We start from the raw sequence: 16,882 nt of genomic DNA, 5'->3' as shown, positions 1-16,882 counted from the left end.
TCAATTCTTATTAGGCCTTTTGGCGCAGAAGGAAGTCAAATTTTCCGCAAATCGGGCATAATCACCTTATAGGTAACTTGTACTGTTCTACATTCCAATTCAAAAAACCTGACGTGGACGAATCTGCTTTTTAGGAAATATGCTAATGCATTAGCGTAGATTACGTTCGATTGTTAAGCAAATTTTAATGCAAAATGTCGTAATCTTAAAAGCTACACTTATTGACAAATTTGTTTTTAGCTATAAAAACATATTAGATTTTCAAATAGTGGCAATAATGTTAAATATAATGACCCGAATAACTCACGTCTTAAATCGAGTTTAGCTCGATAGGTTTAGGGTTTAAGACGTGAGTTATCCGGGTCATTATATTTATTATGAGTGAGTCTCACGGTAGTTTCATGTTCAAAAGTGGCAATAATGTTAATTCATGTCAAAAAACGCAATTTTTAAAAAATATTTTAATAGAAGATATTTTAAGGCATTTTAAAATTAATCAAGGTAGTCATTTTGAATTCAAAATTTATTTAAGTTTAAGTGAAGCGGTACATTTTGAACTTCGATCGATGTATAAACATTTGTCTGCCACCATCAAATATTCTGAAAAACATTCAAAGCTGGTAATTGAACTAATCCGACCAACAACGTGCAGAAATATTTTGGAATCATTTTAGAACACCTTGTATAATTCTTATACGTATTTATTTTCGGTAGGTACCTATGTATATAACATTTTAAAAACAAAAACATGTAAGTGTACCCACACGGAAATATGCGCATTTTTTTAAAAAATCAATTATGTAATAAAAAATATAGGTAATTTAATAGTACTAACTTAAAATATACATACCTATCTAGAAAAGAGGATTAAAATATTTTTTCATTTGTTTTACAAATAGGGGAGAGAAGAAACTAATATAATCTGCAAGTTATTAATGAAATCCGTCTAAATAATCTGGATTAAACTCGATTTCATTAACCAACCCTAAACCTATTTCTCCTTGTTATAGAAATAATTCATTTGTCAAAAACATTTGCTGGGGATTCTAATCACCCGACTCACTGCCACTGGGATTTATCTATGTATCTACCTACTCGTACATAAAAAAAACTCACAGCACTTTTTTTATCTTAAAAAATAATCTTCTGCTAAAGTTGTTTGAATTAAAAACATTTTAGTTACGGACTTTAAAAAAGCGTCATAAATTAAAAACCTGTTTTACTGTGTAATTAATTATTTAATTATTAATTATCTTAAACACCAAGATACAGGCCACCGGTCATCATATGAGGCATTACAGCTGTGTTGCCTTAGCCTGGTCAAGTAAATCTTTAAGCTACTGGCGTCTTGGAGAAATTTACTTCATTTGTTCCCTGAAAGCTAGCGGAAATAATAAATAACACGTTGTATAGGTTGGCTGGAGCGAAATTGCAATTAATTACGATAAAATACATTGACTTTCTACCCAAAATATTGCGAAAAATAACTGCAGTAGGCAACCCTCGCGCCGGCAGCTTTCTCGCGCAAAGAATCACAATCGCAGTTCAACGCGGGGATGCTGCCTGCGTGATGGGCACCATGCCAAGAGGCCCACCTCTCTTTTTTAATTAAAGTTTTAGTTTTAGTTGTTTTAATTTAGTAGTAGTTTTAGTCCTATGGATATTTTGCATTTTATTATATGTAATTAAACTTCAGTTCGTTGATCTGCCGTCGCCGTTGAGCCGCGTGTCCACTAGAGGCAGCCTCGGTAGGGTGTCGAGCGGGTGCCCCACTCCGACGCGCAAGTGGAAACGCTGCATCAACCGGCGGCGCTCCGCGACACGAGGCAAATTCGTCGCCACGAGCCGAGCCATATTTTGTCGGTTTTTTTGCCGTACTCAAAGGAGCCTCAGTCCGATCCGTGCATTTGATAGAGACGATTTGATGGAGCTCGAACGTTGAGTATCAAGATGAGGTCTGTCGCCTCAGCTTGAACCGCAACGTACCTCGAGCCTATGCCTCAGAGCGAGCAGCCTCAAACCGAGGCTGTTTGCTTCAAGTCGAGGCAGCTCGGCTTGAGGCTCCTCTAATGGATACGTGGCTTTAACTGAAAATGCAGCCATAAACAATTTTAAGTGCTGAGTTTTATATAAAAAATGCTAATTTTTATTAGGTACAATTAATAATATTCAAACACACACAAACACGGTGTGTAGTACAAGGGGGGGCTATGACCTCGCTTAAAATAGGGGCAAATGGAGAAAATGGAAGGGGCTTAGTACTGCAGTGGGTTTTTCTACAGGCTTATTAATTATAGTAGAACTAATCACAAATGAGTAACGAAGGTCTATGGAGGAGTCCTTATATTATGTCCAACAGTCGACGTCCTTTGGCTGATATGATGATGAAGACAACTGAGCACGTCCTAACATGAATTTTATTAGTTCAGTGCAGTTCGTTAAGTCACTACATCATGGTCATCATCAATATACGTCCTATATACGTCCCACTGCTGGGCACCGGCCTCTCTTCCCACTCGGGCTTAGTGCGGATTGGGAATTACACCACTGAATTGCGGCGCAAGTTTATACAGGTTCTCTCACGATATTTTCGTTCACCGTAAAGCTCGTGGTCCTAAATTTCAAATGTAAATTCACACATGAATTTCCATAACTCACTCTTTGCTTGACATGCCATAAGGTCAAACCACTAGGCCACTGCGGCTCTTTTTCAAACCACTAAGCCATCTCGGCTTTTATTTTAGTTCACTACTACTCACCATCTTTTGCTCACTTAAACCACAAAAATAGCTGTGTCAATTTGGAATGTCAATAAAAATTGATTAAAATAGCTTCGAGAAAGGTTCGATACGCAGAAGGAGCGAAAGTGTGAGCAGGTTGAACTGGTCGGTAAAGAGCATTTATAGACTAGTTGCATTGTTGTACGATTACTCACTTATATTATAATAAAATGTATATTGCAGCTGGGCTAAGAATAGCAAAGAGCGCGGAGTAGTAACACAGTCGTCAACATAAACATCGAAACTGTCAAGTGATCATAAATATCTGAAGAAGCACTTTACACAATTGACACCTGAAAATTTCTTATTAGTCCATTAGTTAATTATCAGAAATATAGGACACGTATTTTTTTCATTTGTCAATTAAACAAAAAATTATAAAGAATATAGCCAGTGCAACAGCTTTTAGCACAGATACATGTGTAAATTTTCTGACTGACGTTTTTATACCTTCGAAACTACCCTATTAGTTTTTATGTATTAAGAAAATAAAAGTTCGAATTCAAATCTATTTATTGACTTGAGAAGCGGTTACATCAGTTGTTTATACAGCAATAGAAGAATAAGTACAGCGCTCTCGTCGGCGTCAACAGCATGCAAATATGTGTATGTAAAAATTAATAAAAATAAATAACATCTCAATTCAATTTATTCAATTACCAAATGTCAGGCCTAAAGTCTCAAAAATACTTTAAAAATAAAATTATCAAATGTAAATAAAACTGTCGTGTGTTCAAACGATGTCAACCCAATTAATGTATTTAGATTGAGGCAATGCTTTGCAGAGGTCCATCTCAAATTAAATGGACAAACTTCGCTAATTCGAAAAAGAGTGAAGTCAAGTAATAAATAGCTGCTTGTGTTGAATATTTTACTTATGCAGTTAATTTATAATCAACGGTTTTTGAATTTTCAACTGGCAAAATGTCAATAACCCATGTGAATGTATTTTTGTCACCATGTTTCTCACTACACATTTTAGCATACTTTAGGTACATTTTTGAATTATGTACATTATTATTTTATTCTTCTTAGGATTAAAAAAATATATATATTGTTACGACTCCCTGTAGCGTTACTCTTGAAGCTAAAAGGAAACAAGTAGCCTTTTGTAAAGAGTCCATTGAAAACTTAATTTAAAAGCGTATTATGACTAAGACTTGCTAAGACTTCCCGTAAAAAATACTTTGCAATATTGGTAAGGATGAAAGTACGGATGTAAATAACGAGAATCAATCATCATTTATGTTTTAAATGCGAAAGTTTGTGTGTGTGTGTGTGTGTGTATGTTTTTTACTCCTTCACGCTAAAATGGCTGAACGCAATTGGATGAAATTTGGTACGTTGATAGCTGTCTGGAATAACACATGGGCTAATTTTTATCCCGATATTCCCACGGGGCAGCGATAAAATCTCGAAATAACAATACCTGGGTTTAGATTCTTGATATTTTGGAAAGTTGTTCTTAACACAGTCTTAATGAAGATCACGATATAAATTTTGGGAATTCTCAGGGGAATTTTGTAAAATCCCGGAATTTCAATTGTTACTACCAGATCGAATAGTTGACGCGTGCGAAGCCGCGGGTAAACTCTAGTAGTTTATAATTATAATAAACTTTGTCTCATTCTCGCTTACGTTTGCGTGTAACTGATACAACCTAGTTTATCAAGAAATTGTCATGAGATATGTCACGTCGACATACTATGTGGTGTAATATAATCTGGTGTCTTGTATTAAGGTTCTCAGTAAGACAATCTAACTTTGTGCCTGCATTGGTGATAACTACCTGGTAAAGTTAGTTCGCATTTCTTAGAAAGTTATTGTTATTGGTTTAGAATGTAATAAACAGAAACAGTCTAGTTTCAATCCCGTGGGTAACCAAATGTACCTTAAATATAAGTTTGTCAGTATCAAGGTATTGTAGGAAGTACCATGTTAAAATTTATATAAAACTAGCTGTAGCCCACGACTCCGTCCTCTTTGAATTCGTTTATCGCTATCCCGACTAAAATCCCTTCCTTTGACTCACACTTCGTTATATCTCGTATCGGTTTATCGTATAAGGAACTAAAATTATCCAGGATTTCACATTTTATCCTTTCCCGGGACTCACACTATCTGTATACCGAATTTCGTCTAAATCGGTTCAGCGGTTTAGACGTGATAAGGTAACAAACTTACATACTTTCACATTTGTAATATTAGTGGGATCAGGTCTGTAATTCCTTGGAGCTATGAAAAAAATAGTTTTTAGGCTCACGCAATCAAAACACGCACTTTCGTGAAATGGCGCCATTTCATGATATGCCTAAAAGTTGGCGAGACATATCACGATGTGCCTGCCTGAGAAACAATACGGAAGATCGATTAGAGCAACGCATTCGTCGATAGTCCTAGCTCTATACCAAGCACGTCGTGATATGCCGAAAAAAAGAAAAATTTAGGTACGACGAGCGAAGCAAGGAGTGGTTAGTATGAATTGTGACCACAAAGCACGATCCGAGCGAGCGAAGCGAGCGTGCTGCGGCAGCGACTGTCGAAAGTGCAAGAACCGATACGGCGGCGTTTCATGATATGCCTAGGAACTTTATGATCTGTCTAAACTGGCCAAATCATGAATAAGCAATTAGGCACCATGTCACGATATGCCAAGATATTTCGTGATCTGGCAGATTTTACGATCGGCCGCCGGCATATATAAAGCCTTGTTCAAAAACTTTAGAGCAACTAAACAACTTCAACAGTTACTTCTATACTAACGCTTTTAATGTCAAATCAAAACACTACGAGTACACGAGTACAGAGCTCGCTCCGCAATGTAGCTCACCGTATCTTTCACACATGTTATACCAGCGAGCATCACCAATCAATTATACACGGTAGTAACAGTTCCAGTAAATGTTATTAGAAAATATGACGGATAGCCTCTTCTAATTACATCTGATGATGCAACTCAGCCTATATTCATTTGTCTTTTTAAACTTTTGTACCAATCTATTTCACTTGACGCTGCGAGAAAGTGGCGTTGATTATTTTATTTGAATAATGGTTGGTTTTGTTGTGAATCTTTTTGTTTAGCGCATTAAGTTATTGAGAAGGTCAAAGGTATGTCATTATTATTGTACATGGCAGACTAAAAAGCCCTTTATAGTCTAATGTACATTTTTGTTACACATTTTGCTGCGCTGACAAATTTTAGCGTATTCAATTAGAATTCAAATGCACTACGAGTACCTATTATACTATACCTACGTACTTAGAGTTTTTCTCAACTGCTTTGCATTTTTAAGTTTAAATTAAGAGCCTTTATTGTGTATGAGTTGAATAAAACCAGGGATTGTATCAGTGGACAGTCTAATTTTAAAATTTTGATAATGTTGAATTGCCTAGGTGAAACAATCGGTCTGACGAGTTTTAATGGTGAATTATAAGAATGTAAGTATGAAATTAAATCAAATATAAGTGCTGATGGAAAAAATATTTTATAAACCGACGTATCAGTAAGTCTAATTTAAAAATTTACATTATTTTAATTATAGAGCTACCAATTTAGGTCATCCACTTCAATATCGGTCCTTGAACAAAACAATAATAAATTAAACCTAAATTATTATAAGAAGATAAAAAAGGTCAGTGAAGTAAGTACTTCACTGCACTTCTTGTACTGCACTGTTAGTAAAAAAAGCGTTACAATCCACAGAATAAGAACAATCAAGTATTTTCCATTCAGACAAAATGGTTATATTACTCGCAAAACTCTCCTGGTTTCAGATTAAAAACTATCTGCAAACAAAAGAGGAATCACACAAAGGCTTTGTTTTTGAACAATGAATAAATAGAGGATAACTCTAAGCACAATTTCTGTCAATACGGTCTCGTCTATGTAGAAACATTTATACAGATTTATAGAGAGACTTTGCTTCCGTGGAAAAAAAAGGCTGATTAATTATCCCGTGGAAATATCGAAAAATTCCTTAACGCACTTTAATGATCTTCAAGAAATATTTCTGCCAAATTTCAAGACTTAAGCTACTGTGGTTTAGGATGTTTCGTCTTTCAGTAAATCAGCCAGTTTCGTTATTTTTAATAGATATAGATCAAGAACAGAGTTGACATATTCATGTTGTTTTCAAAACCGGAAAATGAAATTTAACCTCTTAAAGAATCTCAGGATTGCTTATAAATATTCATTCATCTTAATACTGTGTGAAGGGCATAGTGAACGATGGTCTTTAGGGAGGGTATTTTGAGAAAAACCCCTAATAGACACCCTAATGCACTCACGACTTGCGTCGGGGTGAGATGCGGAATAATCAATGCTATTGTATTGATTGACTGTGTCCCCTCGGAGAATGTCATCAGAAATACCTCTCGTCTATTGTTGATTAAATATTGCATCGAAACTTAACTGTAGTACTTACCTGATTCATTTCGGGTAAGCAACTTACCTCCTCATATTTTAAGGCACACTGATAGTTTAAAATCACGGCAGAGAAGTGTTAGAAGCTTTTGGACCTAAAAGTAACCCTGATGATCTGTTCACTGTATTTTTTCTTACGCTTTATCAATATAAAGAACAATACGAAGCCTAAATATTAATGAATTAGGTAAACGTTAACGATTTTTTCATAGTTGCTATTTCGGACTGTGCCAGAGATAAGAATCGTTATTTTAGCTCAAACTTGCGAGTATTAAGTTATTTAGTGACAATTCTACGCTTAACAATGTTGCCAGCAGTTTACACCAACTATCTCAAATTACACAACACCAACTACCACATAAAACCGAATATCTCTAAATTCCAGCTATTACGTACGTAAAATAAACATTGTGCGCTATCGAAAGCTCGCAGTTTTACACCAACATTCAATTACTACACAGCCAAACCAAAAGACACCCCAGCTGTGTAGGAGTTCATGTAGATCAAGCCCATTTTACAATGGTCCAATTGTATGCAACCTAGTGCGGTAATGCTAGGCTAGGTCGTAATGACACGTTAGTTTGTTATGGTTAAGAACCTGGCAAACAATAATCGAAAATGATAATGAAATTTTTTGCAACATCATGGCTATCATTGCGTAGGATGTGAAAGATCAAGATGGACGCTTCCAAACAAAAGACGCAGTGGATGATGCGCTGATTGAAATTCACGGAGAAAGCGAAGCGCTTGAGGGCTGCAGTAAAGGTTGTCCCTTGCAGCAAATCTGAGCGGAACTAATGATACTTCGATATAATGCATTCGTTATTGCTTTTTGCCGTAATCGGTAACGAGTCTTATAAATACTTCGAATCTGATATTAGAGTATTTCTAGCTGAAGAGTAATGCTTCCAACTAAATACAATGTAACGATATTGTTCAGTTCACTACATAAACAAATAAACTATCGAAGCGCTGTACTGTTACAAAGATTTTAGAGCAATATTCAGCGATACGCAAAATACGCAAGATTTAACGTTTTTGACTAAAAAGACCCATAGAGACCCATATAAAGTAAAAACAAACGTTTAGATTAGTCATGATAGGTACAGAACTTCTGTCAAAGATAGACGTGTGACATAATGACATGTAGAAAGCAAATCCAAAGCTAATGAGCATGCAAGGGAGATTTAAATGATAAGTGTAGGTGTGACCTTGGTATTGAAAACGTCTACCAAATGAAAGTGAAACAGATTTCTTTTCTCTTTAACTGTTACGATTGACGGTGACTTAATCAATGCTCGGTCACTGTTAACTGTTTCTGGCTATTTAGCTAGTATTTCTATAGTTACAGTTAAATGAATAGGTAGGTTTAGGTACAACAATAATTGATAGATTTACTATTTTAACAAAATACAACGAAGTGCACGACAAAACTCTGGGTTAACTGGAAAATCAGTTGATCAGCATCGTCATTTTTAACCCCCCGACACAAAAAGAGGGGTTTAATAAGTTTGACCGCTATGTGTGTCTGTCTGTCTGTCTGTGGCACCGTAGCTGTTAAACGGGTAGACCGATTTGAATGCGGTTTTTGTTTGAAATCAGGTTTTCTAGCAATGGTTCTTAGATATGTTTCCCGTTTTTGAGATATTGAACTTTGAAGTGACAAAGTCGGGGGTTTTCCAACTTTTTGTTGGTTAGTTTAGGTTATTTAACATTGACATCGTATTAAACATTGTTATTACTGATTGTAATTGTTCAACTTCGGTTTATATCGTGCTTCATTTTTAATCCAAATTATGTAACGATTATTAATTAACGTCAAGTAATCATCAAAACATCATAATTATTCCTGTCACGGCTAAAGGATGCCAATTACATCAACGTCATAAATATTGCTTTGTCTAACATCGCCATATTTCAGTGGTGTTCGTGGTATTAGCATAAGTGTTTAATGCTAAACGCATTATAAGTACTTCCTAATTTGTCTATGATAAATGAAAATGAAAATCCTTAGAAAGAGCCGCTTTTAAAATGTGATATTCTTAAACTCTATGCTGAACGTCAATATTTGTTCTTGTGTCTTTTGTTTTGAACTTTAAAGTAGTTAGATGTGGGTTAAAAAATTCAAGTATCTTTCAATAAATCCCCAGTATCTCAACTATCTCATACTTATTGTGATGTGATCGTCACCCAAAAGCAATACAAATAAAAGGCCTCATTAATCATCTAACAGATTGCACGTGACAATTCTCTATCGTAGGGAAGGTAGATGCGCAGATATTTATAGACACAGAAATGATTGATCCGAAAGGTTTTTCTGATAAGATTAAGATAAAATCGATCAATGTGATCCTCAAAACATGATACGGGCCGCCCTTGATGGAAAAACAAAAACAATCACCATTTTTACCAGTGAAATTTTCGTGAACTGTGATTGTAAATAGGTTACAGAATCAAAATCATATGGAGGCTGTGAAAGAAAGGCGTAGAAACTACAAATATGGTTAGCAAACAAAGCATCCCGGCCCTTAGTTCACGACCTTCTTGCCCAAGTCGGTCAGAGAGGTGCTAAACAAGCGGGAAACCAAGTAATTGGACTTACCAAAGACCTCAATGCAAACAACCAAGATAACAAGACACTTGAGCCCTATGAAGATTGAAATAAAGCGAGTTCACTACTTAAGTTGCTAAATGCACAATGCGAAGTGCATTCACAATTAGTGACTCCGCGGTTCATTTATAAACAAATTAAACCTCACCCTGATCTAAATTGATTCAATAAATGTGAGAATCATTCATCGATTTGCAATAGAAAGGTCAATTATTGTTTTAACACTGTCCTAGATAAAAAAATCTTGTCATGAAAGGACAGGTATGAAAGAAATTTATTTTTTTATTATAATTAAAATATGGCTTTTAAAAAGCGACTCCCATTATTCTTCCAAATCTTTTATACTTATTGAAATCCATCTATCATGGGACCTCGACACAATTCCTTCAAGCCAAATAATAATACTCATTCAAGCTACATCTAAGCCTTCGCGCCCGCAAACATAACAGATGTCTGTCCATCCGTCGGTCAATATTTACTCGTCATTCAAACCACACGAAGGCCACACATGTTCAATAAGATTATAATATAGCTAAACACAATACCCTGCGTTAATGATGGCCTAGACTTTGAAGAACCTTGGTCACGTGAAACGTATGACAACCGTGCCGTTTACCGTAAAATTGTAATGATATGCTTATTACCAAAATGGTAATTTGAGGGCTCAACACAGAAGGTGAACTAGTTTTTATTTCTTCCTAATTTAAGGTTAATGACTGTCATAAAATATAAAGACTTATAAAACCATTTACGTTGTTGATGGTCTAGATGCGCTTACAATCTTTGCAGATTTTCAAGTACAATTGCCAATTATTTGTCGTTCATTATAAAGTGGAAGTTTGATTTAATGACCCACGTTTGAGATGTTATATGCTTGCTTTATAGCCTACCCATCACGAAGATGACATAAACCAAGGCATAATAATAGAATTTTGAAGGTTCACACTTATGTATGTGTCAAGGTACGCACATCTCATGCTAGTAATAAGTAGTAATAAAGTTGACATATGTTAGCCAACAGTCTTGCTATTTACAAGGCATATAATAGGCACAAGGTTGGAGCTAATATTTGATCTGGTATTGTGGCGCATAATTAGAAGCAAACTGTTATAATATAAGCTTAAACGATTTGTCAAAATGTTGCATCACGTCGTGATTGACGTTTTGTAATATACTTTTGAAAGATAAGATTGGACTTGTTTCAGTAAAGTAATATCAGAATGATAGCAAAATTTCGAGAGTTGAAAAAGTGGTCGATGGATAAGGATCGTTAAATCAACTGTGTACACACGTAGAAAAGAAAGTGTCTCGGCGTGTGACATCCTAACATGCTAATCCCAAGAATCTTAACAAGAGAGATTCAGATTATTCTAAATACTGCACTAACATATGTATAGCATTTGTACGTAATTGAACACGAATAAAATAGTCTAACTTAAGAGTTTTTAGATTTTTAACAACTTTTTGTAAGACAATGGAAGTATTATGATAAGTTGCGACCATTTTGTGACAATTTGTCCCTGTGATTCTGTTTCTGTTGTAACTTTTCTAGTATCAGGAAAAAATGTTTTTTTATTTCCTTTTTTTTCTTAAAGCTATTAGGAATTTAAGAATTAACTAAGCATTAAACCTTATGCAGTATTCAGATATCTGTTGTCTTGAACACTCTTCAATAAAATAAAAGTAATTTCATCTCAAACTCACACACATTACCAAAATCGGCATCAATATAAAAGAAGATTAAAATGCACTTCCTCGTACATTCATGCCACTTACAGTAACATTGTAATTTCGCATGCACGTCAAAGATACATAACTGCGAAACAAAAATAAAACTGATAGTTCACATCGAAACTAACGTGAGCATTTGATATATCTTAACACTCGTGACAGTAATCCGTTGTACACATGATATAACAGAAACATTTATCTCCGTAGATAATCTACACGTAAAAGTATATGACAGGACACATCGTGAACTCAAGACGCTATCGCAAAATCAGAGGCTACCAAAAAAATTAACTTGCGGGACATGATACGGATGGCTAACTAGAAATTTCTGCTTTCATGCATGTTAAATCTAATCAAGCCGTTTATCTATACGAATCTTTTTCCACACATTAAAGTGTAGAATCTGAATACTCGTCATTTATGTTATGTCCGTAAATCGAGGTTCTATTAACGCCATTATAACGATGCGAGTAAATTGGACTATACAAAATTTACACTACTAATGATGTATTATGTACCCCATAATGGTCACACATACGAGTAACAAACTAAGCTGTTACGGTCTCGCCACTAATACAAAGTTCTTTAGCTTTTATAGTCTCTAAATTCACGTTGATGTCTTTATTTCTCATTAAGTAATAAACTCTTTATACGCAAAGGTAAATGTCAGATGCACATTTAATCTTGTTTTTGTCCGTTCTTTTCTCTTAACCCAGAAATGGACTTGCAATCACATTTGAGAAACACCATTTTCTTCCGGTCTCTACTGGAGTTTTTTGGCACAGTAAAGTTGTTCATATCATTTTAGGCACTATTATTTCTGTTACTATATTTGATAATAATATTTCAATACGGGAAACTAGATGTAGACATTCGCTTTCAAAACAATATTATTTTTCAAGTCCCCTAGCATACCTAGCGATGTAGCGATATTTGCACAATAACTTACGTCACTTTTGTTTCAGTTAGCTCTAAAATTAACTTGCTGTCGTGAACAATTTCAGAATTCAATTTACAAGTTAGCAGAACAAACACTCGAGCTACCCAAATAACTCGACCTTCATAATAATTTGCTTGTCAAGTAAATTTAAAAACAACTAACTTTATTAACTAGGAAGTTTATTTTGTCAATTTGATATTTGTTCATGAATATCGACTATTTGTGTTTATTGCTCAAGGTTAAAATAATTCTGTTTTTGTTCGTGTTTAAGTTTTTTTGTGACGACAGTACATAATACCGTTACGGTTGACCTCATCTGAATAGTTTTAAATTGCTGATCATCTTGTTCCCCACGCGCGAAAAAAACATCATTGAATTTCTTGTGATAGAATAAGTACAAGTTAGGCATGTATTGTTTCATTTCATCGAATAATCAGTTTGGATTTGATTATTTTATTTGCAACTTGCAACCTGTCACTTTTCACAATCGTGATTCGTGAGAATAGATGACTTGCGAATTCTAAGGTGTAAAATATCAACTAAATGTAAAATTTCGCAGCATCTGCATTATTACAGTGTGCAGCTGCAACTTGAATCATATCGACAATAGTCCGAAATAGGCCGATTCGTTTTTGTTCGTTTAATTCAATCAGCTGCTCAGACCCCTACGCACGATTGGTTTCCATTTTGTAAAAAGCTTTACGTAAATACGGATTATTAGCGTCAGGTTTTATGGCATTCGTTAAAACACTTACAGCGAGCCCTTTATTAAATTATTTAAGATGTCTATCTTTGTAAATACGGTAACGATTGTTTTATTTAACCAAATCATAATTAACACAGTTTTTTGTTCTTTGCAAATGATAGGTATCGTCATTCACTTGTTACCTTCAAGTGACGAGAAAAGCCGGTCAGACAATTAAGACCTAAATACTCGTTTCAAAATCACTGTGAGAAAAATCGCGACGAGTAAATCTCTCTGAGCGACCTTCGGTTTCTTAGCGAAATGATAAAGTATTACTACATTTACAAACAATCAACTTACAGTTATGAAACGGAGTGGTAAACGATCTCAAATTAGATATTTCATATCTAAGTAGCGATCAAAACCAATTGAAAATTGTAAAAAGTAGAGGCCTGCGGGATCAAGCAAAGTTCACAGACAATGGTTCAATACTCAGAACCATTTCACTGCGAACATAAAACGACGAGAGCAACCATATTACTTACGATCGTAGTTGTAGAGAGCGAATTTTGTACTGACGTAAAAAATAATAAACTCGACGTTGGTTTTTTTATCGGCACAAAGCACTCAATAGTTGTTTTTTGGTCCGGTTTTTGCACATCTGTCCGGTTAGAAATAGATTCTGTATGTATGGACTTTCCTTTAGGGCAAAAACTTGAGGTCGAATGTCAGGTTTACTGATAATAAATTTGTTTGAAAATTTTGTGCGGAAATTTTTTAAGTTTTAAATGACAATTTCGTTTTCAGTCGCATTAGTAGAAGGCAAAGGTCAAGGTTACTCTTTGTAATGGTTTTCAATAGGTAAGTATTTCGTTTTCGGTATGACTTTATGTAAGTCTTTGCAAAGAAATCGAAAGCCTAAAATATATTTTAAATAATGATATTCCAGATAACCTATCCAAAATTGCACTCAACTTCAATGTTGGGTAATGTTAGATGTCCTGTATTATTTACTTTCAGTTTTTAAAGGCTTTTAATTAACTTGGTTTAGGCTTATTTGTGATTGGAAACTACACACATATATTTAACATGGGTAGTTATTTCTGTGGAGTTTGCGAAAAATACTCCAACTTAATTAAGTTAAATATTTGCAGTTCATCATAATTTACTGCAAGCAATGGCAACGATCTTGACGTTGACTAAATGACAAAAACAACCATCGTTTGCTTACTGACCGACATATTTTTTGTTGCAAAAATATTTAAGACATTAAAATTATTGGATCACTACTTAGATTTGGGATAAGGACACCTTTTGTTTCAGTGTTTTTATTTGTTTTTATTAGGTTTAATTGGTTTCACTAGATCGGTCATAGGTCTTTAATTCGGAAGTTCGAATTCATGTAAAATTGCATCAATGAGTGAACTATATCCACAACTCTATTTTATTTTTAATGGAAGTAAACAACAATTGAAAGACCATAAAATACTTACTAAAACTTTTAGCAGCACAGTAGCTAAGCAGCCACCCTAAAGAACTGTTCAAGGGAAAGGGTCCAGTTCAATCCCTTCAAGAAAAACCAATCAGAATAGCCAGTCACTCACACTGAACACAGCACTCTGAAAATCAAGTTAGCACTTCACGTCCCGCCACGGGTGCTGGCAAACCCGTTCCGGAGTGCACCAAATTCCGGTTCTAGGCGAGGTCACTCCCGGCCCAAAGGGAATCAACCAGACGGTTTCGTTTCAACGATGCTCGGGTTGAAAGGAAAGTCTTTATGAAAGTTCGTGTAAACTTTTTTCGCGATGTCGGTGCGGTCGCGCGGCGGCGTGCGACAGGAGCGTCGCGAGCGGCGGCTCGGTGCAGACTGGCGTGTGACGTTAATTTTAACAAGTGTGCAATCGAAGCCTTCTTGTCGTGACGCGGGCGAATGTGTGCGTGCTGGACTTGCAGATTCTTCTACTACCGCACGGCTGCAAATACGGTAACACAGCAACTTGCCTTTCCATCGCCACTTCATTTGATATACAATTCGTGCTGCAGCTCAATTACCGCGTGATGGATGATACATCAAATTGTTAGACGTGAAAAGAACCATGTGGAAAGTATATCCGGGAGAGGCATCAGGTTCTGGAGGTTTTCTTCATTTATTGTTATGAGGCAGCGGGTGCATAGTGTTATGAAATTGACTTTTTGTTCATACCGTCTGCGTCCCTCAGGTAATTTTGAAGACATGTTACAAGGGGCACTGAACTGATTATAGTTATTTTATTGGTGTTTTGCGGAAATAAAATTTTATGTTAATGAAAGTTGGGATTATTCATAGTTCAATTTGCATAGTTATTCCATGTACTAATTATCGTTGAGTGTACTGTTATTGCAGATATTGTACCTAGAGATAGGTACTACACTGACCTGCGATAACTTTATATTGGATTGACAAATCATTAGGTTCTGTTGCTTCAGTTTTACCCTCCCTGACCTCAAGATTAGTATCGGCATGACTATCGATACAGAATTTATTGGGTTAGCTACAATAGCATTTGTTGGGCAACTTCATAATCGCAATAATATAATAGTTTTCCTTACTCGGTGACACGAGGCGTGTCGGGGACTGTTCTGCAAATCATTCGTTGGGAAATGCCGGAACATTCCCACGGTAGGTGTATGCTGTTACGGGTTTGAAGCTGAACTTTAGGTCGTTTAAATGGGTTCAGAGGCTTGCAGAATTGTGCATTGGCTCTTAATTCGCTGAGATAGTTCAAGGATCCTCTGGCATTAAAATTTTACTGTTTGCGTGCCGGGAAGGATTTATATTATATTTATATTATTTATTTATATTCAGGATAACAACAGCCATAAATGTAATACAAGGAACATACAACATGGTTACATCACAAAAGGCCAATAACAGTTATCCATTAAGTTTTAAAATCTATGTCATCATAGTGGAAATGTTCACACCAGACACGCCAGCTCATGAACAATCTCTAAAGTATTATAAGAAATTGTGTATTATAATTATAACTATCTGTTTCCTGCAAGAGTACCTAATGTCAGAAAGACTAAAAAAGAAAGATAACATATAGTTACATTTCTGGTGCAGCAGTTAATCATCGTCACCATCATCAACATAATTATCAGTTGTAAAATGTCTACTATTGGGCATAGGCCTGGCCCATTTCAATTTATCTTATCTTATAATGTATAAGAACCATTACTTTGCGCAGAATGAGAAAACTAGGACTCTAGTTCCCTCGCTGGCCAAGTCTCGATTAGAAAATTCACTCACACTGTTGAATTTCTTTGCAGTTGCGTGCCAATTTTCTTTTTTTACTAATGTTAAATTTTAAATTTAGTTTCGTTTACGTCGGTGCGAGTGTGTTTTGCATATTTGAACCCACTATTCCTCTAATTGAGAGGCCTTAACTTAGGCTACCGTGTCTTTTCATCGTTTAGCCACGGTTCATTAATATCACAATAGAAGATACCCAAGATAGATCGTGACTGTCGATTTTACTATGGATAGTATATTCTTAGTTCTGATATGATTCCCTGAAAGAGGTAATTTTAACAGGAGCTCTAAAATTTATTAAGTTGTTGCTTTACTCCCACTACGTTGTATATTATAAAGACAAAATTCAAGCACTCTATAACTAACCTGAGCAGCATCGGTCAAGTTCCAGTCGGACTCGTGCACTGAGGGTTAAGT

The 16,882-nt window shown here is 35.5% G+C and overlaps 1 protein-coding gene across 1 annotated transcript in view; it reads right to left on the bottom strand.

Annotated features, from left to right (window-relative positions):
- Positions 1–15,037, bottom strand: part of ko (Stork-head domain-containing protein knockout) — a 269,884-nt gene extending 254,847 nt beyond the window's left edge. Inside the window, exon 1 of the mRNA XM_074095645.1 lies at positions 14,664–15,037. The gene's annotated coding sequence lies outside the window, so the exon portion shown is untranslated. The remainder of the gene's footprint in view (positions 1–14,663) is intronic.
- Positions 15,038–16,882: the final 1,845 nt, after the last annotated feature.

The sequence above is a fragment of the Choristoneura fumiferana genome, chromosome 12 (assembly GCF_025370935.1).
Source record: "Choristoneura fumiferana chromosome 12, NRCan_CFum_1, whole genome shotgun sequence".
NCBI lineage: Eukaryota > Metazoa > Arthropoda > Insecta > Lepidoptera > Tortricidae > Choristoneura > Choristoneura fumiferana.
Note: the sequence above shows the minus strand (reverse complement) of the source record. Positions and strands in the feature narration are given on the sequence as shown.